This window comes from Protopterus annectens, chromosome 12.part0 (assembly GCF_019279795.1).
Source record: "Protopterus annectens isolate FY-2018-M chromosome 12.part0, PAN1.0, whole genome shotgun sequence".
NCBI classification, from domain to species: domain Eukaryota; kingdom Metazoa; phylum Chordata; order Ceratodontiformes; family Protopteridae; genus Protopterus; species Protopterus annectens.
Window position 1 is genome coordinate 105,704,938 of NC_056746.1, and position 26,696 is coordinate 105,731,633.

Consider the following 26,696-nt stretch of genomic DNA (forward strand, 5'->3'; position numbering starts at 1 on the left):
TGTCATTATTTTCTAAACTCCAACCCTCAAAGATTTACCCACGATTTGGTAGAAAACCACAGTTTTATGAGAAACAGACTAAAAATATGAAGCAAAAATCTGGACATTCTATGAAAATCTGTACATTCGAAAGGTATGGCTGGTGGCTCTGCCTCATCACCTAGGCGACATCTACAGGCAGCAGTAGGTGCTGTGTCTGCGCAGCACACCAGCATTAGGTGTTGTGTGTGCCCAGCACACCCACACTAGGTGTGGTGTGTGCCCAGCATACCTGTACTAGGTGCTGTGCCTGCCCAGCACACACACAGTAGGTGTTGTGCCTGCCCAGCACTCCAGCATCAGGTGTTGTGTGTGCCCAACATACCCACACTAGGTGTTGTCTGTGCCCAGCACACCCTTACTAGGTGTTATGTCTGCCCAGCACACCTGCAGTAGGTGTTATGTCTGCCCACCACACCTGCAGTAGGTGTTATGTCTGGCCAGCACATTTGCAGTAGGTGTTATGTCTGCCCAGCACACCTGCAGTAGGTGTTATGTCTGCCCAGCACACCTGCAGTAGGTATTATGTCTGCCCACCACGCCTGCAGTAGGTGTTATGTCTACCCAGCACACCTGCAGTAGGTGTTATGTCTGGCCAGCACACCTGCAGTAGGTGTTATGTCTGCCCAGCACACCTGCAGTAGGTGTTATGTCTGCCCAGCACACCTGCAGTAGATGTTATGCCTGCCCAGAACATTCTGCTTCGGCTCGATGTCAGCATGTAGTGGCATAGTTCCCACAGCAAGATTTGTCAAAGGGAGAGCAGAAGCTTCAAGAGAGATTGTAAGCCACTGCAATAAACCTGAATGCAGGCCCACTCCCTGCTGCCAAACCCTTGTCCTAGAGGACCTTATGGGCTAACTAGATGCCCCAGGCAACCATGAATTGTTCACAGGAGTCTGACCTAGACTAGCGAAACATCGCGCTCACCTCACACAGAATTGATCAGTAAAGTGGGAAAAGGGTGTTGGAGTTATTGAACAGGTTCATTAGAGGAGTTAAAGAAAGAATAGAAACAGATATAACAAGCATGCCAGAAATGCTGATTATCCCTGACAGAATAACTGAAAATGCGAGTAGAGTTGAAGAATATACTTAAAATCTCAAGCCATAGTACACACAAGATGCAGTCTAGACAATACAAATAATAGTACAGTATAATGCAGCTATGAGCAATATATGCAAGTCTAACATATGTTAAATTACAGTTATCAGGTTCTAGTCCAACCAATGGCAACTATTTTTAACACTATGCTGTGAAACTCAAATTATCCTTTGATTACAAATTAGTTAGCATCTTAACTTCATTAGTAGCTCCTGACAGTGGCAGTCATTTTATGCAGCCTTGAATTAAAAATATTCCCAAATCTGCTACAATCTATAATGTAGAAACATCCAGCAATAAGAAAATTCACTGAATGCAATATGTAACACTTTATTAAAACATAGAAGAACAGTTTGGATAAAATCCATCATCAAGCTACAAATATAGTATAACTTGAGGATATAGCCTCTAATATATGCCATTTCAACCACTGAAAGACAAATTTGTGTCTGGCTGGTGAAAAGGGCAGGTAACAAACTACACTTGCCCAGTTACTCAATGAACTTCCCCATCTCAGTTCAAACTGGTGTGATGCTAATCTGGCATTCAATCTGTTATTATCTGAAGCTACCAAACAGGTATGTTATTGAGTATCTACCTCAACCTGTTTCAAACAGAGACACCAGGTTATTGCTGCTCTTGTAACCGAAAAAATAAACTTCAGTAAACTAAGTAATAATAAATAAATAAAAACAAAAAGTGGAACAAACACTTCAAGACAAACTTCAACAGACTTTGATGGATTTTAATGAAATAAACCACAGACTGGGTGCTTTTGTCTTACAAATGTAAAGACTTCATCAGAGTAACAGTCTGCCATTAAAAAAAATTGAAATACAAACAATTCATCCAATCACTTTAAAAATAGAGGAATATATTATGATGTCACTCAACTGCCAAGTGTAATTTCTTAAAGAACAAATCCTGAAACTTATAGTTGTTTTCATAGACTAAATAATGAAATACAGCTAAATCAATCACATACAATATTTAACACTAAAACTTGTGTTAAAATTATGGTCAAAAATCACACCAAAGCAGCTTTCATCTTTAAAATGCTAGAAAGAGAAACTGCTTCATTAATGCCTGGTGCAGCAGCTGTATTATGCATGAATTGCCAAGTTAGTTACTTAAACTTAAGTTGTGTGTCTAAACCCCCACTGAAGTTTGTCACACTTATCCTGTCTCTCAAAAAAACAAGAATTTTTTGTATTTAGGGCAATCCAATGTGTGCCTGTATAAGGCATTGGCGGTCTTCCTTTTCTTTATATCACACATGTGTTTCTGATCGGTTTCCCAATATAAAAAGTATCAGAAGAGCTACAGGTAGCAAAGTATACAATGTGGATCTTGTTGCAGTTACATCTCCTGGACATAGGATAGTTCTATAAAAATTCTCAGCTACAACATATGAACCCTCATTTATATATCTGCACATTTTACAGTTGCCACATTTATGTAAGGAACCATTAACCACCATTGATTTCAAAGCAGTAGTGGATAATTCTAACAGAGTCTTAACGTTCTTTCCTTTAGAATATATTATTAATGGGGCAGTTCCCAGAAATGTTTTTACTTCTTCAGAAAAAAAAACAATGTCCCAATTCAGCCTCACTATGTAAATATAACCAAAAACATCTTAGCTGAATGGTACAGAAAAAATGGGAGTGGATGAATCAAACATACCTCACTTATTCTTTCTACATCTCTATCCCCCATATTCTTTAAAATGCTTGATTTAATCCTTAAAATAGGTGAAAATCTGCCATGATGCAGGTGTACCACCTTATCTCAAATGCTTCTAAATAAATATTTGGGGTATCCATATTCAATGAACATTGTAATTAATTGATGTATTTCTTTGTCAAAAGTACTCTCATCAGAAATTAAATGGGAAAGCCACACCATTTGTCCTTTTACTACTGACTTCTTTTGGTGGAAAGGGTGGCAGCTGTCAAAATGGAGATATGTAACATGAAACTTTAAACCAATGGCTGAAGGTACAGCCAACAACTAAATAAAAAAATAAATGTCAAAAGACTGGGAAATAAGCCTTTCAAACCAATATATTAAGTGCTTTCATTTGTTTTAGTGGATGAATTTCTTCAGAACAGGATGGCAGAGTAAGTTAGAATAAGCATAATATGCAACAAATAATAATTGATGGTCCAATAAAAATCAAGCAACAATTAAATATTAATTATGTTCAAAGAAACAAATAAAAACTTTAAAGAAACAAACTAAAACTATTTTAAATAACTTTGTATTTTAAGATACACTTAATATTTGTTATCCCATTTAATCTAGATGGCTGGTCTGCTCTTAGAGCAATCTACCACTTAAGTTGTTTTATTTTTAAGACACTGTTAAAACATCAATGAAACTTGTAAAGCCCACACTGTCCAACACAAAAAATGAGAACTAATGAAAATTGTTACATTCACTGGCATGCTTAGCCAAAGCATTAGTAAAATCATGCTTTTTATTGCTGCACAATGTTTATAAATTCCATTAAAAAGACATCTAATGGTTTGGCCTGCATAATAGCAATCACATTCTGAGCAAGTAGCTAAATAAATGACCCTTGTACTTTTACAATTAAATCTCTGTTTACTGATAATGGTTTTCTGTAGATGTTTAAAATAAATGCTCTGTGTAGCATTATTAAATCTCCATTGCTTATAATCATGGCATGGATAAGTACCAACAGGACCCCTAACCCTTGTAATTTTCACAGTGTCACCAAACTGAAGTAGAGTTTTAATATTCAACACTTTTTTTTATAAATAAACTGAGGGCGGTCTCCTATCACTTGAACCATGTCACTATTACCTAATATAAATTTCCAGTTGTCCTTCAAGATATTCCTAATAGCAAATCAACAGAAATAGGCAAAGGGAAAGCAGAATTTATATTGCAATTATCAGAGCTACTGATGATATCTCTTGGAGTGAAACTGTGAAGTAAAATGGGGGAAAACCTATTTTCCCCTTCCCTTGATGACTTCTTCTTTAATCAGTTTTAGTCTTTCGAAAGGTATCCTCTGTTAGAAAACATGCCCATTAGACAGTTTACCTCTTTATAAAAAGTATTATCAGAACTAATTAACCTACTAAGATGAATAATCTGTTCCCAAATAAGGTTGTTTTTCATAAACCTGGGGTCCATGCTATCGTAATGTAAGTAATTGTTGGAAAATGTCTCTTTACAATAGATAATTCTAGAAAATTGTTTGTTCTGTCTATCCATCAAAATTCATAAATCTAACAAATGGACAATAGTGCCTAATCCACTAAGCTTAAAAACTAGCCCCTCACCTTTATTATTGATTTGTTGAAGGAAAACATCAAAGCCATCCCTTGGGCCTGTTCATATGAATAACAAGTTGTCACAATATCTTCTATATAGGAAGACAATTTTTGAAATGTTCAAGCTTGGATAGGACAGTTAATTCCCACCAGCTAAGAAATAAGTTGGCAAAAGTGGGGGCCATCTTAGCACCCATGGCTACCTCACTTTTCTGTTGGTATACCTACCATTAAAAAGAAAGAAATTGTTAGTCAAAACTGCTTCTTGATTTTAACATCTCCAAAATCAGTATATTGACATAAAAAAAATTTAACAAATTTTACCCCCATTTCCTGATTAATGGAAGTATAAAGAGATGCAATGTCTAAAGTGGCAAGAAAGGTTTCTGTTCCTAAAAAGTATAGTTCTTTAGGAGACCTAAAACCACTTAAGAATCCTTCAAGAAGAATTCTGTCTTCCACATGAGAGGATTTAATAAACCATCTAAATAAAAGGATAGCATATCAGTTTTACTTTGTTTGGCCAACACAATAGGTCTGAAAGAAGAGACAGCCAAATCCTTATGTATTTTTGAGATACCAAACAGAGTACTGAGTTTAGCTTCTTCTACTGTGAGAAATTCAAAAGTCGCTAAATCAATATAACTCTAATGCAGTAGACTTAATAACAAATGATCTACTCTTTGATATCTTTTCCAAAGTCCTTCTGACTGTAGAATGATCAGATAGAAACTCATGAAACCATTTAATGCCTGTCACGGGGGGTTACAGAAAACAAGTCTACCACATCAACTGTAATAAAAATAATATTCGTATCAAATTCCAAAAGGTTAAAGTTCTCCAAAAGATGCCACCTCCTTAATGCAGCTGCTGCTCCAAGCATTAATGAAGCAATTTCTCTTTCTAGTGTTTAAAGATGAAAGCAGCTTTGGTGTGATTTTTTTTACCATAATTTTAACAGAAGTTTTAGTGTTAAATATTGTATGCGATTGATTTAGCTGTATTTCATTATCTAGTCTATTTAAAACAACTATAAGTTTCAGGGCTGGTTCTTTAAGACATTGACCTTGGCAGTTGGGTGACATCATAATTTATTCCTCTATTTTTAATGTGATTGGATTAATTGTTTGTATTTAAATGTTTTTTTTAATGGCAGAGTACTACTCTGATGGTCTTTACATTTGTAAAACAAAAGTGCTCAGTCTGTGGTTTATTTCATTAAAATTCATTGAAGTGTGTTGAAGTGTGTTGTGTAGTGTCTGTTTCACTTATTGTTTTTTATTTATTTATTTATTTATTATTGTGTCTCTTGTCTTGATTTGGCTGAAGGTGCATCGTGATAGCTCTTTATTTACACTTCTTAAACCAGCTTAATAAGAATCAAAGTATTTACAGGGGTTAGTCACCGTTACTAGTATATTATGCACATGGACTGACATTGTGTGTGAAGCACTGTTAATGCGCTTTCTACACTCTAGTTACCTTTAATGGGCAGTGCCTGCAGTACTTTCATTAGTGCAGAATGGTGCAGCTAAAGCAGACAGCCCCTATAAATAAACTGTGCAACCGTCATTTTAAGTGTGGTAGTTAGTCATTTCATCAAAAACTGAATTAAAAGATCAGACCAAGCCAACAAAAAATGAAGTTTTGTGGTTTGAGAATTAAATCTTAACCTAAGGTTTGTTGACCTTGAAGTTAGATATAGCACTGATAGGAATAGTAGGTGTCTCCTCTAACATGTAGGATGAAAATTATCAAAAGCTCCTTTTAGTCAGCTAAGTCTAACTGAACAGTTTTGAGGAATATGTTTCGGGCTAAGTGTACCATATTTCTTGAGCATATACTCTGATTGTGAGGAATAAATTCCCAATGCACAGAAAATGGCAGCCTCACAGTCAGATGATTAATTGTAATGAGATATTTTTGAGTTGTAACACAGCACCTGAGGTACAGCCATTCTTCAGACTGTATGCTAAACCATCACAAAGACATGTCAATCAGAAAGGGTGAAAGAGTCAGTCACCCACCTAACCGTTCCTTTCAGTAATGGTAAACACTGCTCCATCATTATGCCACCCAGCAGACACTTTCAGTAATGGTAAACACTGCTCCATCGTTATGCCACCCAGCAGACACTTTCAGTAATGATAAATGCTGCTCCATCATTATGCCACCCAGCAGACACTTTCAGTAATGGTAAATGCTGCTCCATCATTATGCCACCCAGCAGACATTTTCAGGAATGGTAAATGCTGCTCCATCATTATGCCACCCAGCAGACACTTTCAGTAATGGTAAATGCTGTTCCATCATTATGCCACCCAGCAGACACTTTCAGTAATGGTAAACGCTGCTCCATCATTATGCCATCCACCAAACACTTTCAGTAATGGTAAATGCTGCTCCATCATTATGCCATCCGGCAGACACTTTCAGTAATGATAAATGCTGCTCCATCGTTATGTCATTCAGCAGACACTTTCAGTAATCGTAAATGCTGCTCCATCATTATGCAACCCAGCAGAAACTTTCAGTAATGGTAAACACTGCTCCATCGTTATGCCATCCAGCAGACACTTTCAGTAATGGCAAATGCTGCTCCATAGTTATGCCACCCAGCAAACACTTTCAGTAATGGTAAAAGCTGCTCCATCGTTATATCACCCAGCAGGCACTTTCAGTAATGGTAAATGCTGCTCCATCATTATGCCACCCAGCAAACACTTTCAGTAATGGTAAATACTGCTCCATCGTTATGCCACCCAGCAGACACTTTCAGTAATGGTAAACGCTGCTCCATCATTATGCCACCCAGCAGACACTTTAAGTAATGGTAAATTCTGCTCCATCTTTATGCCACCCAGCAGACACTTTCAGTAATGGTAAATGCTGCTCCATCTTTATGCCACCCAGCAGGCACTTTCAGTAATGGTAAATGCTGCTCCATCATTATGCCATCCAGCAGACACTTTCAGTAATGGTAAACGCTGCTCCATCGCTATGCCACCCAGCAGACACTTTCAGTAATGGTAAATGCTGTTCCATTGTTATGCCATCCAGCAGACACTTTCAGTAATGGTAAACGCTGCTCCATCGTTATGCCACCCAGCAGACACTTTCGGTAATGGTAAATGCTGCTCCATCCTTATGCCACCCAGCAGATACTTTCAGTAACGATAAACGCTGCTCCATCATTATGCCACCCAGCAGACACTTTCAAAAATGGTAAATGCTGCTCCATCATTATGCCACCCAGCAGACACTTTCAGTAATGGTAAACGCTGCTCCATTCTTATGCCACCCAGCAGACACTTTCAGTAATGGTAAATGCTGCTCCATCGTTATGCCACCCAGCAGACACTTTCATTAATGGTAAATGCTGCTCCATTGTTATGCCATCCAGCAGACACTTTCAGTAATGGTAAATGAAGCTCCATCGATATGCCACCCAGCAGATACTTTCAGTAATGGTAAATGCTTCTCCATCATTATGCCACCCAGCAGACACTTTCAGTAATGGTAAATGCTGCTCCATCGTTATGCCATCCTCAGACACTTTCAGTAATGGTAAATGCTGCTCCATCATTATGCCACCCAGCAGACACTTTCAGTAATGGTAAACGCTGCTCCATTGTTATGCCACCCAGCAGAAATGTTCAGTAATGCTAAACACTGCTCCATCATTATGTCACCCAGAAGACACTTTCAGTAATGGTAAATGCTGCTCCATCGTTATGCCATCCAGCAGACACTTTCAGTAATGGTAAATGCTGCTCCATTGTTATGCCATTCAGAGACACTTTCAGTAATGTTAAATGCTGCTGGATCATTATGCCACCCAGCAGACACTTTCAGTAATGGTAAATGCTGCTCCATCGTTATGCCATCCTCAGACACTTTCAGTAATGGTAAATGCTGCTCCATCATTATGCCACCCAGCAGACACTTTCAGTAATGGTAAACGCTGCTCCATTGTTATGCCACCCAGCAGAAATGTTCAGTAATGCTAAACACTGCTCCATCATTATGTCACCCAGAAGACACTTTCAGTAATGGTAAATGCTGCTCCATCGTTATGCCATCCAGCAGACACTTTCAGTAATGGTAAATGCTGCTCCATTGTTATGCCATTCAGAGACACTTTCAGTAATGTTAAATGCTGCTGGATCATTATGCCACCCAGCAGACACTTTCAGTAATGGTAAATGCTGCTACATCATTATGCCATCCACCAGACACTTTCAGTAATGGTAAATGCTGCTCCATTGTTATGTCACCCAGCAGACACTTTCAGTAATGGTAAATGCTGCTCCATCGTTATGCCACCCAGCAGACACTTTCAGTAATGGTAAACCCTGCTCCATCATTATGCCATCCAGCAGACACTTTCAGTAATGGTAAACGCTGCTCCGTTATGCCACCCAGCAGACACTTTCAGTAATGGTAAATGCTGCTCCATCATTATGCCACCCAGCAGACACTTTCAGTAATAGTAAACACTGCTCCATCATTTTGCCACCCAGCAGACACTTTCAGTAATGATAAATGCTGCTCCATCGTTATGCCACCCTGCAGACACTTTCAGTAATGGTAAACGCTGCTCCATCATTATGTCACCCAGAAGACACTTTCAGTAATGGTAAATGCTGCTCCATCATTATGCCACCCAGCAGACACTTTCCGTAATGGTAAATGCTGCTTCATCGTTATGCCATCCAGCAGACACTTTCAGTAATGGTAAACACTGCTCCATCATTATGCCATCCAGCAGACACTTTCAGTAATGGTAAATGCTGCTCCATCATTATGCCCTCCAGCAGACACTTTCAGTAATGGTAAATGCTTCTCCATTGTTATGCCATCCAGCAAACACTTTCAGTAATGGTAAACGCTGCTCCATCATTATGCCACCCAGCAGACACTTTCAGTAATGGTAAACGCTGCTCCATCGTTATGCCACCCAGCAGACACTTTCAGTAATGGTAAATGCTGCTCCATTGTTATGCCACCCAGCAGCCACTTTCAGTAATGGTAAATGCTGCTCCATCGTTATGCCATCAAGCAGACACTTTCAGTAATGGTAAACGCTGCTCCATTGTTATGCCATCCAGCAGACACTTTCATTAATGGTAAACGCTGCTCCATCATTATGCCACCCAGCAGACACTTTCAGTAATGGTAAATGCTGCTCCATCGTTATCCCACCCAGCAGACACTTGCAGTAATGGTAAATGCTGCTCCATCATTATGCCATCCAGCAGACACTTTCAGTAATGGTAAATGCTGCTCCATCGTTATGCCACCCAGCAGACACTTTCAGTAATGGTAAATGCTGCTGCATCATTATGCCGTCCAGCAGACACTTTCAGTAATGGTAAATGCTGCTGCATCGTTATGCCACCCAGCAGACACTTTCAGTAATGGTAAATGCTGCTCCATCGTTATGCCGTCCAGCAGACACTTTCAGTAATGGTAAACACTGCTCCATCGTTATGCCATCCAGCAGACACTTTCAGTAATGGTAAATGCTGCTCCATCGTTATGCAATCCAGAAGACACTTTCAGTAATGGTAAATGCTGCTCTATCGTTATGCCACCCAGCAGGCACTTTCAGTAATGGTAAACGCTGCTCCATCGTTATGCCATCCAGCAAACACTTTCCGAAATGGTAAATGCTGCTCCATCGTTATGCCATCCAGCAGACACTTTCAGTAATGGTAAACGCTGCTCCATCGTTATGCCTCCCAGCAGACACTTTCAGTAATAGTAAACACTGCTCCATCTTTATGCCACCCAGCAGACACTTTCAGTAATGGTAAACGCTGCTCCATCATTATGACATCCAGCAGACACTTTCAGTAATGGCAAATGCTGCTCCATTGTTTTGCCATCCAGCAGACTCTTTCAGTAATGGTAAATGCTGCTCCATCATTATGCCATCCAGCAGACACTTTCAGTAATGGTAAACACTGCTCCATCATTATGCCACCCAGCAGACACTTTCAGTAATGGTAAACGCTGCTCCATCATTATGCCATCCAGCAGACACTTTCAGTAATGGTAAACGTCTTGATTATCAGAAAAGAATCTAGTCAGAAAAGGAACAGAATTCAGCACATTAAATTATTTATCCAGATATACTACAGAGGCAGGGTTTCATTAACAGTGATCAGATAACGGAGTGTCAAATACTTCTTATGTTCCCCTGGGTCTCACTGAATGGCAGAAAGACCTTGTACAGGAGGGTTTTTTTTAATTTTATTTATTTATTTATTCAGGAATAGGTCCTTTCTCTAACAAAAGGTATTATATAATACAAGGATGGAAAGCATGGATAATATTATCTTGAAGGGCAACTAAATAAGTCATTCGGAGTCATCTCAAACAAAATAATTTGTTAGGGAGTGATATTTTGTAGAGGCCTTAGCTGGAGTAAGTTAATATGCATACCTCGAGCAAGAAAGCCTCTGAGAGAATGAAAGTGTGAGAGAGAACAAGCATTCTCATTCATCACAAGTACCTTGAACATGGGCTTTTTACTCAGGATTAAATTAGCACACACAGATAATGGTCAGGTTAATATTAAATTGTTCCAAATAACTAAATCTGCTCAATGCACAATGTCTTTATCCCTGAACACTAGTGGAGATATGCTTTCAGAAATGAAAGGTCATGTTCTCAGAATCATTCAAATGAAAAATGCAATTTAGATCTAACCTGAAAGCTGTGTATCAGCTAGTTCTGAAGCTGTTCTCGGTCAGAATCAGTCATCATCAGCCTAGCAGTGTGGCACAAAGGGATGAAACCTTGACTAGGAACCGAATGACCCAAGATCAACCCAGGGAAGCTTATGCCTGTTTGCCCATTCTGGTGGGAAGAAACACTAATTCAGGTTGATCAAATTGTTCCTGTGCAGAACTAGGGGGGGGTGTGAGCTTAGCATTCCAGTCTGGTGATGGTATCCCTCCTAGGTGGTGGTGTTTGGAGGTGAATGCACATGCTAGGGTAAGGAATAAAATACCCTTCAGGTTTTGCGGATGTCAGTCACAATAGCTCAGAATTAGAGACTAGCTACCCCTGGTGAGTTCCTGTATGGCCTGTATGATGGCTCCCATTGATGTGAAGGCCGATGGTCAGCTGGAAGCAGTGGAGAAAAGGAATAAAAAAGGAATATTTCATCATGCAGCTTAATGCGGCTCAGCCTATATCTCTGGAAAGATCTATATGAACATGCAATTACTATAGAACTGTTAGAGATAAATAGATTGAGCTATAGATATAGATATATTAAATGCTGAGTGTACTTATATTTGTGTGCATACTATGTCCACCTGAGTGCCTGTACATTTTACTAGTTATGCTGGCCTGCATCTACAATGTGTCATAATGAATTTATAACATATCATTACAGACTTTGTCCACAAGTGCGGGTAATTCAGTTCAAATCATCAAAATATTACTGAACTTGTAACTACTAGCAAAATACTGAATGTCTGAAACAACATTCAAGACCTAATACAAAATGTTGACTGTCTGGAGGTACAGTGTTATTTTGCAAGGGGCATGCCCGCTTGCAACCCAGCATGCACAGCCCTATTTCTGAAAGATGACAGCTGCAAAGTGACTCAGCTTTAGGGAAAATTAAACTGTTGATTTTCCAAGTAAAATAATGCCTTTCTGTGTTACGAATGTTATGTGACCTCAGAAATGGAATATGAAACTAGTGGGGGGTTCAGTACAGCCTTCCACAGGGGGTATACAGGTGTGTTTACCCATTGCAATATTTCTATTTAATTATATATTTTCCCTTAATTGCAAGCCTGATACATGGTCATAAAACTGCAGTAATTGCGATACTATAAAGAAGAACAGTACACTGCATTACTGCTTGGCTATAACAAGCTTAGAACAGGAAAAAAAGTCAGTCCGTCTCCATGTCTGTTGATGAAATTTTATACACCAGTTGTTACTAAAGAAGGCTGCCTACATGAGATGCACCTGCGTGATACTGATGTCTGTAAGATAATGTGCATTTAAAAAACTGTACCTGTTGTGATTTTAAGTATAAAACATAAGAAATGTGATCAGTGTGCTGAATGTACATTTCCAGTGTTTAGATGGACAACGTTAAGCTATGGCTTTCTCTCCATGTAAGCACCATGTAGACCCTGTCTTGATGTATTACAGCAGATGTATTACAAATAAATATAAATATAATATCAATAAGGTCTGGTAGGTTTAAGGTAACCCCCTAGACAACTTTTTGTTAACATTCTCCTACTGATATTTAAACTGCATACTTAATATTTATTCATTCATTCCTCTCTTTCTTTTGTTAACTGGGTAAGATCCCCACTCACAAATGGTTGTCTTCATACATCATTGGCTGGCAAATCATTGAGATAAAAACATTTCAAAACAGTACAAACGCAGAAAAAAAGCATTAAAGCTGCTGGAATCAATTGTACTTAATACATTTCCTATAAAAAGGTCACTCATGGTAAGCCTGGAGGTTTACTATTCATTAAGAAAATAAATAAAAATTCTGCTGGAGAGTGATAAGTCGGAACAGACTAGACAAAGTGAGCAGCTACGGTGGCAGCAGTCTTTTATTTAGAAAGCGTAAGGTTCAATACTGACAACAGAGAATTCTGCGGATATAACATTTGTGTTGCTTGTTACATAGGAATACGTAAACCAGACAGATTCATTATGGATGTATGGAATAAAATATATCATCATGCGTGGTCATTAGAAGCATTTCTATACTAGATGGGTCTCTGGCAGAATATTCAAAGTGCTAGATTTGAGCCAGACCTAAACTCTAAAATGTTGGTGGTGAGTCATATTAAAACATTTAGAAACATATGCATACAAATCTAATAATACATGCTTTTGCTTTTCATTTATTATTCATTAGCTATCTACATAATATCTGCTAAGGACAATCACCTTTTTTCAGGGGGGATTGAAGATCCTTGCCCTAGTTAAGTGACTTGCTCACAGTTGCCTGATATATAGCTAAAAAGTGATGGAAACAAACCTAGGACTTCAGAATTGTAACTTGGAAGCAGCTTGCACTCAACCTCTGTGTTACTACCACACAATATACCATATTGTTTGATTGTTTTCACCAAGGACATTTTGTATGGCAGCCTGAACGTATGACAACTAGTTTCAGCACATTGTGGAATGCAGTTTAACATGTTTGTTAGTCACTTACTCAGATTGTATTCAGCACAGAAGCTGATGATTTGCTCTGCCCACAGCCATGGAGCCCAAATATAACAACTAAATGTTTTATTTTTATTTTTAATGTGAAAGCTTCATAGTGGAGAGTTTTGTAAGAGACTAATATTTACTACATCTGGAAATACTGACCACTAGCTTTGGTAGTTCAAAATATGATCACAACTTTATCTGTAAAGTTTTTGACAATCCACAGAAACATGCTGAGATCAGTGGATGTAATCTGAAGATACATTCTTTTCTGATAAAAAGAAGATAAGAAAGAATTTCTGTTCACTCTATTCATTACCTAAACTGCATGGATCCTGAGGTATCACATGATCCCTACGTCACACCTCCTTTACAGCAAGCCCTTTTCATTGGTCCTTACTAACTGATATGAAGTGTGCCTCTTCACTGGGTAGGTGACCCAACCTATTAGGATGTAGTCTGTTAACTAGTGCAAGGACCAGAGCTAGCCCACGTCTGTAGAGCTGGGGTGTAGGAGCCACCAGTTGCGAGGGTATCTGGTCAATGTTCGTACACAAGAATGCCTAGTGACATTTGCTTCTACTTCAGCAGGCCTCACTCTTGGTATGGTCACTCCATACTTCTTCTGTTAGGGCTGTATCTTTCTAAGTCACTCACATTCCATTATGGGTTGAAAAGGTAGAACTATAGCCATCACTATTGCCCCTGTTTCCCAGGACAGTAAAGCAGGACAGTGGTCAAGTCATACTAAATCTCACAATAGACCCTTTCAACCACTTGAACTAATTTCCAAATTGGGTGACCAGTGGCTCAGTTGTATATTGTAACCCAATTGACAAGTAATAGGTGTGTAATCATATCAAATAAGACAGTAGCACATGTGATTTAAACAGATCTTGAACAGGGATCACTGTGGCTCAGTGGTTAAGTTCCCGGACTTGTACTTCCAGGGTCGGGGGTTTGACTACTGAGCACTGCTCTCTGTCCATAAAGAGTATGAATGCTCTTTGGCTGTCTTTGTGGGTTTCCTCTTGATAAAGATATAATATAAAATGAGTGCAATCCTTGGGTCTTTGAGGGTTTTTACTTGAGAGCTGGCTATATAAAACAGTCCATATATATGTTACATTTACCCTTGCCCTTGTACCATATGCCTGGCAAAAAGGGTCAGAGATAGACCAATTTACTCACACAATTAAACAAATAAATAACATTAAAATAAAGCCTAGCATATTCTTGGGAAATGCCTGACTGAGATGAAACAGTTCCACTATCAGTTGCAGTGAGTGAGCTTTGTCAAATTCAAGTTCATCAAGACACTATTTAGCAAACAGACTCTATAGATAATATATATATATATATATATATATATATATATATATATATATATATACACACACACACATGCGCACACACACACACACACACACACACACACACACACACACACACACACACACACACACACACACACGTGCACACACACACGTGCACACACACACGCACACACACAGCGTGTGCGCGCGCACACATACATATATTATACCCATATAACATATATATATATATATATATATATATATATATATATATATATATATATATATATGTGGGTCTACTTCTAAATTTTGAAGTTTCAAAACTTTGAATTTCTTATGGTCAAGATCATAAAATTGAAGTTTTCAAAACTTCAAAATTTAAATAAAAAAAGAATATATATTTTTTGCATTTTTGCAGGGGCAAGCCCCCCTACACACCCACACCCCCTACTAATTAAATATAGTAACTCTGAGATTGCACTGCAGCAAGGAAAATGGAAAATATACAATTCCGCTCTGTGCAGCGATCTTCATTTAAATGGTTCAAATTTCAAAACTTTGATTTTGTGGTCTTGACCATAAGAAATTTGAAGTTTTGAAACTTATTATCTTGAAATTTAGAAATAGACTGTTATCTATCTATCTATATCTATCTATTTATGTATGTATCTATATTTATATACATATATATATATATATATATATATATATATATATATATATATATATATATATATGTATATATTGGTCTACTTCTAAATTTCACAAGTTCAAATTTCTAATGGTCAAGATTGTAGATCAGTGTGTCTGATATACCTTTAAAAAGCTTTCCAGTGAGTCAACACATTCATGTAAGTACTGAGCACGTGCAAGCAACACTGCCATTTTGAGTGAGCATCCAGAGTGTGAGAATCAAGTATGTAGTCATTCAGTTAGTTAATTTGTTTAAGTTTAATGTTCCTGCCATCCATCCTGATGTATTTGTATATAATAAACTACTTAAATGAGCACCCAAGCTTCAATGTCTTCTTAATGCACATAAGAAGAATGTGACAAAGGGAGATACTGCCAGCCCATCTAGCTGGAATCTTGTAAATAATTATATATCATTGGTGAATATTGAAATGATTTGTGTAAGATGACTGTGTTACAACTGTATTAGAACCATATGCCACGTGCATATCAAACTGGTTTGTACAGACGTGTGTTGAAAAAAGGTATTTTGTAAAGTGATTTTGCTTAAAATGTAACCACAGTGTGCCCTACTGGAAAAGAACAGAAATGTACATGCACTATTGTAACTGTTTAAATGTATATATTGTAACAGTGGAAATCAGAATACAGGAGGTTAACTTCAGGAAAATAGCTGTAATTAAATTACTTTATGGCTATGCAATAAAAGATGGTATCTTTCAGTTTTCAATGCAGCAAGGAGCCACAATGTCTAAAACTAGGGAGCTTTCTGCATTGTCTCTAGGGTAAAATAATTACTAGCCTTGAAATGTGAAGGAATGTAATTGTTTTATGACTTTCACCATCTGCCAAAGATCTGAGGTATATGCATTTTCACAGGTTGATGCTGAATACTGTCAGCATCCAGTAGTGGGGGGGTTCACCTGGGATAGAGTCAGATGACAAGAAATGGTGTCATTCTGCAAGCTATCCCAGCAGAAATGTTTGAGATATTAATTTAAGTACTCATTGAGAGAGACAGAGTATTCTGTATGCTGTCCTGGACCTGGTGACAAGAAACATTCACCACACATCTGCCTTGCTCTGATGAAGTAAGTTTCTAGGTAATAGTACAATTCTCTTCTCTTAGATATAGTCAGGAATATAGCAAAGCTTAGTTTAGATACTTTTTTCTTTATTTATTTGAGACTGTCCTGCAATGTTGTTTTACATATTTCCTCTGATGTTTGACCTCTGACATCACTGTGAATATATACTGAGTATTTTCTTGTTCCTTTATTATTTATTATTAAATATATTTAAACTTTTCATTGTGTCTGATCTCTCTAGACATATTTAAATTTTGAGAGTACTCATATATATTTATTTGGTGACACTGTGTGGGCCACTCCTAATAGCCTTGTTCTTGGTCAAACTACCATTTGTATTAATATTAATATTACACAGTAAGATTGGACACCCTTTGTTAAGGGGGTTAAAGTAGCTGATAAGGAGTTGGCTGGTGGCACTGATAACTACCGTATAGTCTGTGAAAAGGGTGGCATAGCTAGTAAACCTGTGCCAACCTTTCCCAGGTATGTATGTGTGTGTGTGTGTGTGTGTGTGTGTGTGTGTGTGTGTGTGTGTGTGTGTGTGTAAATCAAACCTGACAGAGTGAGTGTGTGTGTGTGTCAACTACTTGGGCAGGGACATGAAGCACGGGTTGGACAGAGAGAGTGCTGGAGGTCTCAGCTTGACCACTCAGCTGAGATCTCAACTCCATAGCTGTGCCAGTGGGGAGTCTTATTGGGGATCTGGAGAAAGAGGGAGAAACCAGCATCATACTGGACTGACTGTGGCCTCTATGTACTGTTAAGGGAAACTGCACTTGATGCAGAGAGCTGCATCTGGAAATACTGTGTGTATACCTGTCATCCTCTCAGTGTACATCCTCCACTGTCGCCAGTGGTGAGGATTGAGGCTCCTTGATTATTGGTCCAGTGGTGAGTTGTCACAAAGAACAACATGGTGTCAGAATGGGATCCAGTGTTACAGCCCTGAGGCAATCAGTTAAAGTTGGAGGAATATGCAGCACTGGGTCATCGCTGGAGGAATATGCAGCACTGGATCATCCCTACTGCTCAAACAACTCACAAAACAAGTCAGAAACAATTTCCAGGTACTAAAACTTGCATAAATGATTTATTATGCTATAAATATAAAACAAAGCACTCAAAATGCTCAAAACAAATTTCTTATTAAACAAAATGTCCAAAACTGTGACATATTGATAAAAGTATTCAAAATAGCTACAGAAACATTTGAAACAATATCTAAATCCCATAAGATATATAAAAAGAGGAAAATGACCGTATTTTTCAATATGTGCTACTTTGTTCATATTAACTAAAGCTATTCAAAATATCCAAAATGTGCAAAGTGTTTGCAAGTGTGTGCAGTATTGCAGTGCAGTTATTTTGCAAAGTAAAGTTATTTCAAAGAATGTTTTACAATGTACAGTTATTTCAGGGCATATTTCACAAAGTACCGTCTTTCAAAGAGTTTATTGTGCATTTGAATATTATTACAAGTACCTGGTGTGTGTGAATCTTCATACATAATTACAAAGCCCAATTTTGGATTGTGTTTTACTATAAGCTGTGGGCATGGAAGAAGGTTTTTGCAGACCCACACAGCTTGTGTTTGATAGCAATATTGCAGACAATTGGAGAGTGCTTGAACAGGAATACAATATTTTCATACAGGCTGCTTTTTCTGACAAAGACACACGTACAAAAGCATTTACTCTGCTTAATTTAGCTAGTTCAAAGGCCATTGAAAGAGTGTTCATTTGAGTATACACCTGCTGTGTTTGCAGGGGAGGGGGAAAACCAACATATAGTGGTACCAGCTGAAACAAGGGAAGATTCAAGTACTTAAAATGTAAATTTAGAGAAATGTGTAACCCCCAAACGAATATTACAATTGAAAGGTACTTATTTTACACAAGGGATCAGAAGCCTGGTGAAACTTTTGCAGCATATATAACTGACTTGAGAAACAAGGCTAAAACATGCAGATTTGATGATTTGAGAGATGAGTTGATAAAGTGTGTAGTATTAACAATGACACAGTGAGAAAGATTTTGCTTCGAGACAGTAATTTGACATTGAATAAGGCCATTGAGATTTGTCAAGATATACAAGCTTACAGAAAAGCACACAAGTATGTTTACAAAATAAGAATAGTCAGCAAAGTCAGAACATGTGCCCCCTCCCAGCTTCATAGTTAGCTGTCATAATTGTGGTGGAAATCACAAACCCAAAAGAGAAAAGTGCTTAGCTTTTGGTCAGCAGTGTAATTTTTGCAATAAGTGGAATCATTTGAAAAGGTTTTGTACATCAAATAAGGCACATTATTTTATTAAAAGAGGGCATTCCAAGAGGCAAGCTGATTAATTAGAGAGCTGCGACCCTACTTTTTATGTTGATGGTGTGTCTGTGCTTGGTAAAACAGTCAATGCAGTAGATTTGTGGGCAAAGAATGAGATCTTTTGTACTGTTTGGATTAATGGGGGTCCCGTGGAACTCAAAGAAGATACTGGCTCAAAGTGCAATGTTATGTCAGCGAAACATTTGCTAGCGTAAAAGCTACAGAACAACTTGATTTGACAAAGTGTGCAAAGATTGCTGCTTATGTTGGTGAAGAGATTCAAACTGAAGGCTCAGTAGTGCTTGTTGCACTGCTGGAAAGAGCTATGACTTGCAATTTTTCGTAGTCAAGAGAGACACATGCAGTCATTATTAGGCCTCAGAGACAGTTTGAAAATGGGACTGCTTTTACTTAATAAATATGTTCACCATGCAAGCCTGACTGATAACATTTCAAATTTCACCCAAACCATTTTTTCTGAGTATGTTGATATTTTTGCAGATAAACTAGGCAAACTGCCAGTTGTGTACTCTATGACATTAGACCTAGAAGTCAGCCCAGTTATTAGACCAGTGCAGAAAGTTCCAGTAGCTATGCAGAATAGAGTCAAAGCCGAACTAAACAAAATGGTGCAGCTAGGAGTAATTTGTCCAGTAGAAGAACCTACTGAATGGGTATCCTCCATGGTAGTAGCTCATAAGAAAAGCTCAGATGATATCAGAATATGTATTGATCCAAGAAATCTGAACAAAGCATTAAAAAGACCCCATCATCCAATGCACTCAGTCAAAGAGGTTGCTGCCTCATGCCAAATGCCAATGTTTTTTTCTGTCTTAGATGCAAAGAGTTCATTTTGGAAAATTTTGCTTGACTGAAAATCTTCATTATTAACCACATTCAGTACACCATTTGGAAGATACAGATTTCTGAGAATGCCATTTGGGATAAATTCTGCCAGTGAAGTATTTCAGCATGCAATGGGCACATTTTATCTTTCTATCCCTGTGCTATTATAGTAGATGATGTTCTAGTAGGAAGTAGTGGTGAAGTCAAACATGGCAGAAACCTCAAAAAAGTTCTGGAAAGAGCACGTGAAGTGGATCTTAAGGTGAATCCTCAGATGTGCAAGTTCAGGCAATGAGAAGTTACTGATGTTGGTCACTTGTTTACCAGTTCAGGTTTACAACCAAATCCTTCCAAGCAAACAGCAATTCTCGAGATGCCTGCATCAGACAGTGTCCAAGCCCTACACCATTTTCTTGGCATGGTCAACTATCTAGGCAAGTTCCTTCCAGATTTAAGCCGACTTTCAGCACTGCTCAGGGAGCTGACACGCAAAGATGTAATTTGGTCAGAGAGTATTTGATGTCCTGAAACAGAAAATTGCTAACCTGCCAACTCTCAGCTACTATGATATTCACAAACCAGTTACTCTTTCCTGTGATGCTTCTAAATTTGGTCTATGTGCAGCGATTCTTCAAGAGCGTAGACCAGTAGCCTATTCATCGAGAACTGTTGCCCAGACCAAGATGCAGTGTACCCAGATTGAAAAAGAGCTCTTATCAATTGTTTCTGCATACTCAAAGTTCCATGATTATATTCATGGTCAACCTATCCAGATCGAAACTGACCACCAACCTCTTGTTACTATTTTGAGAAGGGCTATGCATACAGCTCCAGCTAAACTGCAAGGCATGATGCTCAAACTGCAGACGTACAATTTTAATCTTGTCTACACAAAAGGCAAACTTCTTTATCTTGTTGATACTTTACCCAGATCACCCAGAAAAAACACAGAACAGCATAATGATGAGCAACTTGATTTTGAAGTCAGGGAAGTGAGAAATGTTTCTTCCACATGTCTTGATGAGCTCAGAATTCACACAGCTTCAGATCCAGTTCTACAGAAACTAAACTTCTTTATTAGTCAAGGATGGCCTTCAAAGCAGTCTTGTTTGTTAGTAGAAGTGCAACCTTATTTTCCATACAGAGATGAGATTTTGTCAGACAATGGTATCATCATGAAAGGTCCTATGGTGATTGTTCCAAAATCCTTGCAACAACAATATATTAAGATCTTGCATCGTGGCTACCCTGGAACTGATTCTACCAAAAGAAAGGTGAGAGGTCTTGTATTTTGGCTTTCTCTGTCAAGAGATATTGAGAAAGTATTTTCATCTTTTTCAGTATGTAATTGTACAAAGCCACATCAACAGAAAGAACCACTTCAGTTAAGGCAGACTGATGAACTACCTTGGGCGACAGCAGCCACAGATATATTTGAGGGGAATGGTCAACATTAGTTGGTGTTAGTAGGCTATTATTCAGATTGTTTTGAGACTGACCTACTTCCCAACCTAACTTCCAGTACTGTCATTACTAAGCTGAAGCCACATTTTTCTGTCTGTGGTAGTCTGCACAAAGTTATTTCTGTCAATGGTGCACAGTTTACAAGTCAGCAATTCAAGAAATTTGTGGAAGAGTGAAACTTTGTTCATAGTACAAGTAGTTCTGAACACCCCAAGTCAAACGGCTTGGCTGAACATGCAGTTCAAATGCAAAACAGCTGTTAGAGAAAGCTAGATGTGACAATACCAATGTTTTTCTCAGCTTGTTAAATCTCAGAAACATTCCTCGTGATAATCATCTTGGCTCACCTACCCAGAGACTTATGTCGGAATGGTGAGGATGCAAGGAGTAGAGGTGGTGAAGGTGGATGAGTTTAAATACTTGGGGTCAATAGTTCAGAGTAACGGTGAGTGTGAAAGAGAGATGAAGAAGAGAGTACAGGCAGGATGGAGTGGGTGGAGAAGAGTGTCAGGAGTGATTTGTGACAGATGAGTACCTGTAAAAGTGAAAGGGAAGGTCTACAAGAAGGTAGTGAGACCAGCTATGTTATATGGGTTGGAGACAGTGGCAGGAGTTGGAGCTGGATGTGGCAGAATTAAAGATGTTAAGATTTGCACTGGGTGTGACGAGGGTGGACAGGATTAGGAATAAGTACATTAGAGGGTCAGCCCAGGTTGGAAGGTTTGGAGACAAAGCCAGAGAGGCACGATTACATTGGTTTGGACATGTGCTGAGGAGGGATGCTGACTATATTGGGAAAAAGAGGCTAAGGATGAAGCTACCAGGTAACTGGAAAAGAGGAAGGCCTAAGATAAGGTTTATGGATGTGGTGAGAGAGGACATGCAGGTGGTTGGTGTGACAGAGCAAGATCCAGAGGACAGGAAGAAATGGAAACAGGTGTGGCGACCCCTAACGGGAACAGCCGAAAGAAGATGATGATCAAGGCCGGTTGCATCTCAGTTGGGATTTGGTACTGTTTGTTTATTTATATGACTATTGGGGAACTTGGAATGTTCATTTTTCCACCATTTGGGTGATGGCTCTTGTTCTAACATGCATATGGCTAATTAATCATATATAGGGTCCTTTATTTGTTTTGGGGCCTGTGTATTAAAGCTCGTTTGTACTCAGTGGTTGCTTATGTCATGGCAGCGCTTGGAAAAAGTTCTTTTCAACATCAGAACTTATTGTAATAATGTGATTAGTGTCAAGGGACTGAATTACCGAGTTCTACGGATTTGGGAACTTTATATGCTTCATATAGCTACAGATTTCCCCATCGTATGACGTGGATTTTTGGTTCAGATACTATCTTTATCACAGCGTATATTGGTGGGCGTTGGCAACCATTTGGATATGCGGACAGACATTTTATGACAAATTTAACTTTGAGGGGGTCTTTATTTGGCGTTCTCAAGGACACTGGATAAGAACTTTCGACATTTGGATGTTCTCATCGATAAAGAAGTTGTATTTTGATGTTTTGCTGACAAGGGCTGTTCTGCATTTCAGTGGCTATACTTCTGAGACAATTGCGAAGCTAATGTTTGATTTATCATTTGTACTGTTTGGGGTTTCACTTTTATATGTAACCCTATTGATATAATGCTGTTGTAACCAAGAACATTGTTCGTACATGTGATAGTAGATGTTCTAGAACTATTAGGGCCCGTTATTGAGCTTCATTTTTGCCTTGTTCTGAATGTTTGTATATGTTTTATATAACCATAAATGTTGGTATAATTCTCTTATTAGGTCCTATATTACCACTGGCTACACTACACATGGGATATTGATCTTGCTTTAGTGTGGTTGTGGGTTTCCACTGTAGCCTTTTTTATATTTATTTTTATGGGTTCCGGCGTGTAGCTCGCAGGACATTTCCCTCCGAGCTACATCGCCAAAACCAAACGGCTTCAGCAGCACTTTGCTGTAGTGCAATATGGCTGAAAAGCCTAGCCGCTGCAGCTGTAATCTATGGACGGGCAGAGACAGCCGTACCGGATGTGTACCACATTCCTTATTCACATTGAAGGAATGCATTTATTTAAGTATTTATTTATTTTGTTGTCAGACATTCCTTGAATGTGAATAAGGAATGTGGTACACATCCGGTACGGCTGTCTCTGCCCGTCCATAGATTACAGCTGCAGCGGTTAGGCTTTTCAGCCATATTGCACTACGGCAAAGTGCTGCTGCAGCCGTTTGGTTTCGGCGATGTAGCTCGGAGGGAAATGTCCTGCGAGCTACACGCCGGAACCCTATCTTTATATTATTTATGGTGTAAGTATTTGGATATTCCTGTGCCATTCATTGGGATTGGGATTCTTGGGGCCACTATTTCATGCTGGGATTTAAGTAATATTTATTTTTCATTGATGACGGGGGATAACCCTAGTATATGAATGCCTGATTATATTTATTAATATTGGTATTTGGGCAACTAGGATGTTATAGTGCTTCCTCTCCTTTGGCCTTTGCTGGTCGTGGTTCAATATGTTTGGATCTGATTTTACATATATACCATCTTAAGATTTTTTGGGTTGGCCCTAATGGTGCATAGGTGTTTTGTGGGATGTTTCAACACATTTGGTTTGTGTGACCAAGGCTATTGATAGCACCGACGGCGACTCATCTAATATAGATACGGAGCATATTTTGAACCACTTTTTATAAAAAGCCAGTGTGCTTTTCGTTATTGAGCCTATATATTTTTTATGGTTTGGTGACACACATTGGGTTGCTCTGATTATATTAAGTGGTTATGAATTTGGCTTCTATTATTAGGGGTTTGTCTTGCGACACCAATGATTTGGGGATATTTGGTTTGGCTTCACAGCAGGTATCTGGTGGTCTGACGAATCCTAGCACTGATCCGGCATATGAATGTCAAATGGCTTTTACCAAACTAATGAAAGGCATTAAGCATCTTAGCAGTAATGTATGGCATCTTGGTCTTTTTAAGGCATATCAATATAAACAAATTTCCCCTAGAGGGCTTCATGTGAAGCTCCAGCCCCTAGTACCACAAGCTGATCAGACTTTGCTTGATGATTGGCTGACAGTTCAAAAACATGCCTCTATGGGTTTTGTTAATGCTCTTGTGGCATATTATGAAAAGACTATACAACAACAAAACTGTGAAGTGGAAATTCTTGGTCAGGGGCTAGTGACATTTCAGGATTTGCCATGTTATGTGTCTGGGGTGAGTCAGTTAGGTAAGGACCTTTTTGGAATTAGAAAACACTTTGAAGGAGTGGAAAATTAGAAAGTTTAATAGGGACCTTGATGACTTTGATAGAGGGAGACCATTTGAGATACATAAGAATGGCAGGTTTTTGACGCCCAATTCCAAATCAATTAAATAAAAAAAATGAAACCCATTCTTAAGAAAAGAAGTAGGTATGTACTTACATCTGGTGAGGACACTTTGTCCAACACTGAAGGGGAAGACAGCCAAACAGATAGGTTGCCAATTTCCAAGAGGAACAATACAGCTAATAACTCGGGTCACCCTTTAGAGTTAAGTCAACAAGAGGGGTTAGGAAACATAAGGGTCCTTCCAGATTTGGAGGGTATTCTGAGGATGATAATTCAGAGTTAAATGGTTCTACCAATGTGCATAATATTTCCTCCTATGCCTTATCGGATTTACAAATTAAAATTTTGAACAAAGGTTTAAGTTTTGTGCCTAGTTTCAATGTACCTGAACAAGAGTTTGCACAGGATGTTGTTAATTTCTGTCGCCTGCTCAATTTACGCTTGTTTTTCAATGACCAGGATGCCTGTCATGATGTTGTTGATACTTTTCAGTTTCAGAAGTCCACATTCAAACCCCCTGTGTCACCAGTTGTTTTGATTTTTCAGAACAGGGTTCTCAGAGATTTGCATTTGCAGCTTGGCAAAGATGGTGTGATGCATGATAATATTACGAGGGCAGAACACCTCTGTATAGCAGAACTTAAGTCTAATAATGACATTGTTGTTTTGCCAGCTGACATGGGAGGAGCGGTGGTGGTCCTAGATTGGATAGATTATTATCAGGAAGGTCTTAAACAGATAATGGATCGTAAATATTATTTGATCATGCCTTTAGATCCTACCATGAAATTCAAGTCTGAGATTGACAGTTTTTTGGATAAAGCAGTCAAAGAGGGTATTATCCCTAAAGAGAATTGTTCTCATTTGAAGGTGGACCACCCCAAACAACAATACCTCTACTTATTGCCCAAAATCCATAAGGACCCTGTTCATCCCCCTGAGCAACCCAATGTTTCTGGGAGGGGCTCATTAACAGAACCCCTCTCAGAGTTCCTCACTCAACATCTGAAACCCTTGTTGTCTCATATACGGTCACGGAATCAAGACACAGCACAGTTTTTGGGTATTATTTTGGATCTCCAATTGGAATCCAAATGGTTGTTGTGTACTTTGGATGTCACCTCCCTGTATACTAACATCCCTCATTGGACGGGCCTGTTGGCACTTGTTAAATAAAATCAAGAGATCAATACACAGGAGGTTCAGGTTCAAAAGTTTACTAGTGTACACCAGGAGGCAAAAAATGTACAAGTACATAATTTTGTCTGACATGAAACAGGAAGTACACAATTTTTATAGTTTTACATTCAAGTTGTGCCCACCTTACTGACGTGGTCAGTCACAGGGCATCTACATCACTTTAGCTTACAGTATTCTATTCATTAAATAATGCTGATGTTGTATATTTAAAAAAGTTTTCCTCTGGTAACAATACGGCCTTGCTCACCACCTGGTCAAACATAATGTCTTTCTGTAAAGTTACTTCTCCAAGGTTTTAGACTAGTTCAAATACAATAGCAGATTCAGTCTTTTAATACACTTCTTTGTTCCCCTGTAACACTTTCCCAACAGCTGCATGTTTTCTAGTAACACATACACAAGGCCAAATCATCCCAGCAGGAAAGAGCAGAAGATTTTATTATTTCACATATTTAATTTCCTGACCCAGCAGATAATCACTTGTGAAAAGCATAAACATTAAAACTTGCTTGAGCTAGCAGCTGCCAGGGTCAGAGGCCAACTTGCTACAAGGCTCACTGCAGTTTCAAGAACTTCTTGCAATTACACATGAATTCATCTTTTGGTTATATCATTAATAGAATAAAATGCATTACATACTACTTTGCTTTTAAAACTAGTACTTCACATATATTCAGATACATATTTCTCTAACAGCACTTCAGTATTGGCTAGACAGGGCTGATTTATAT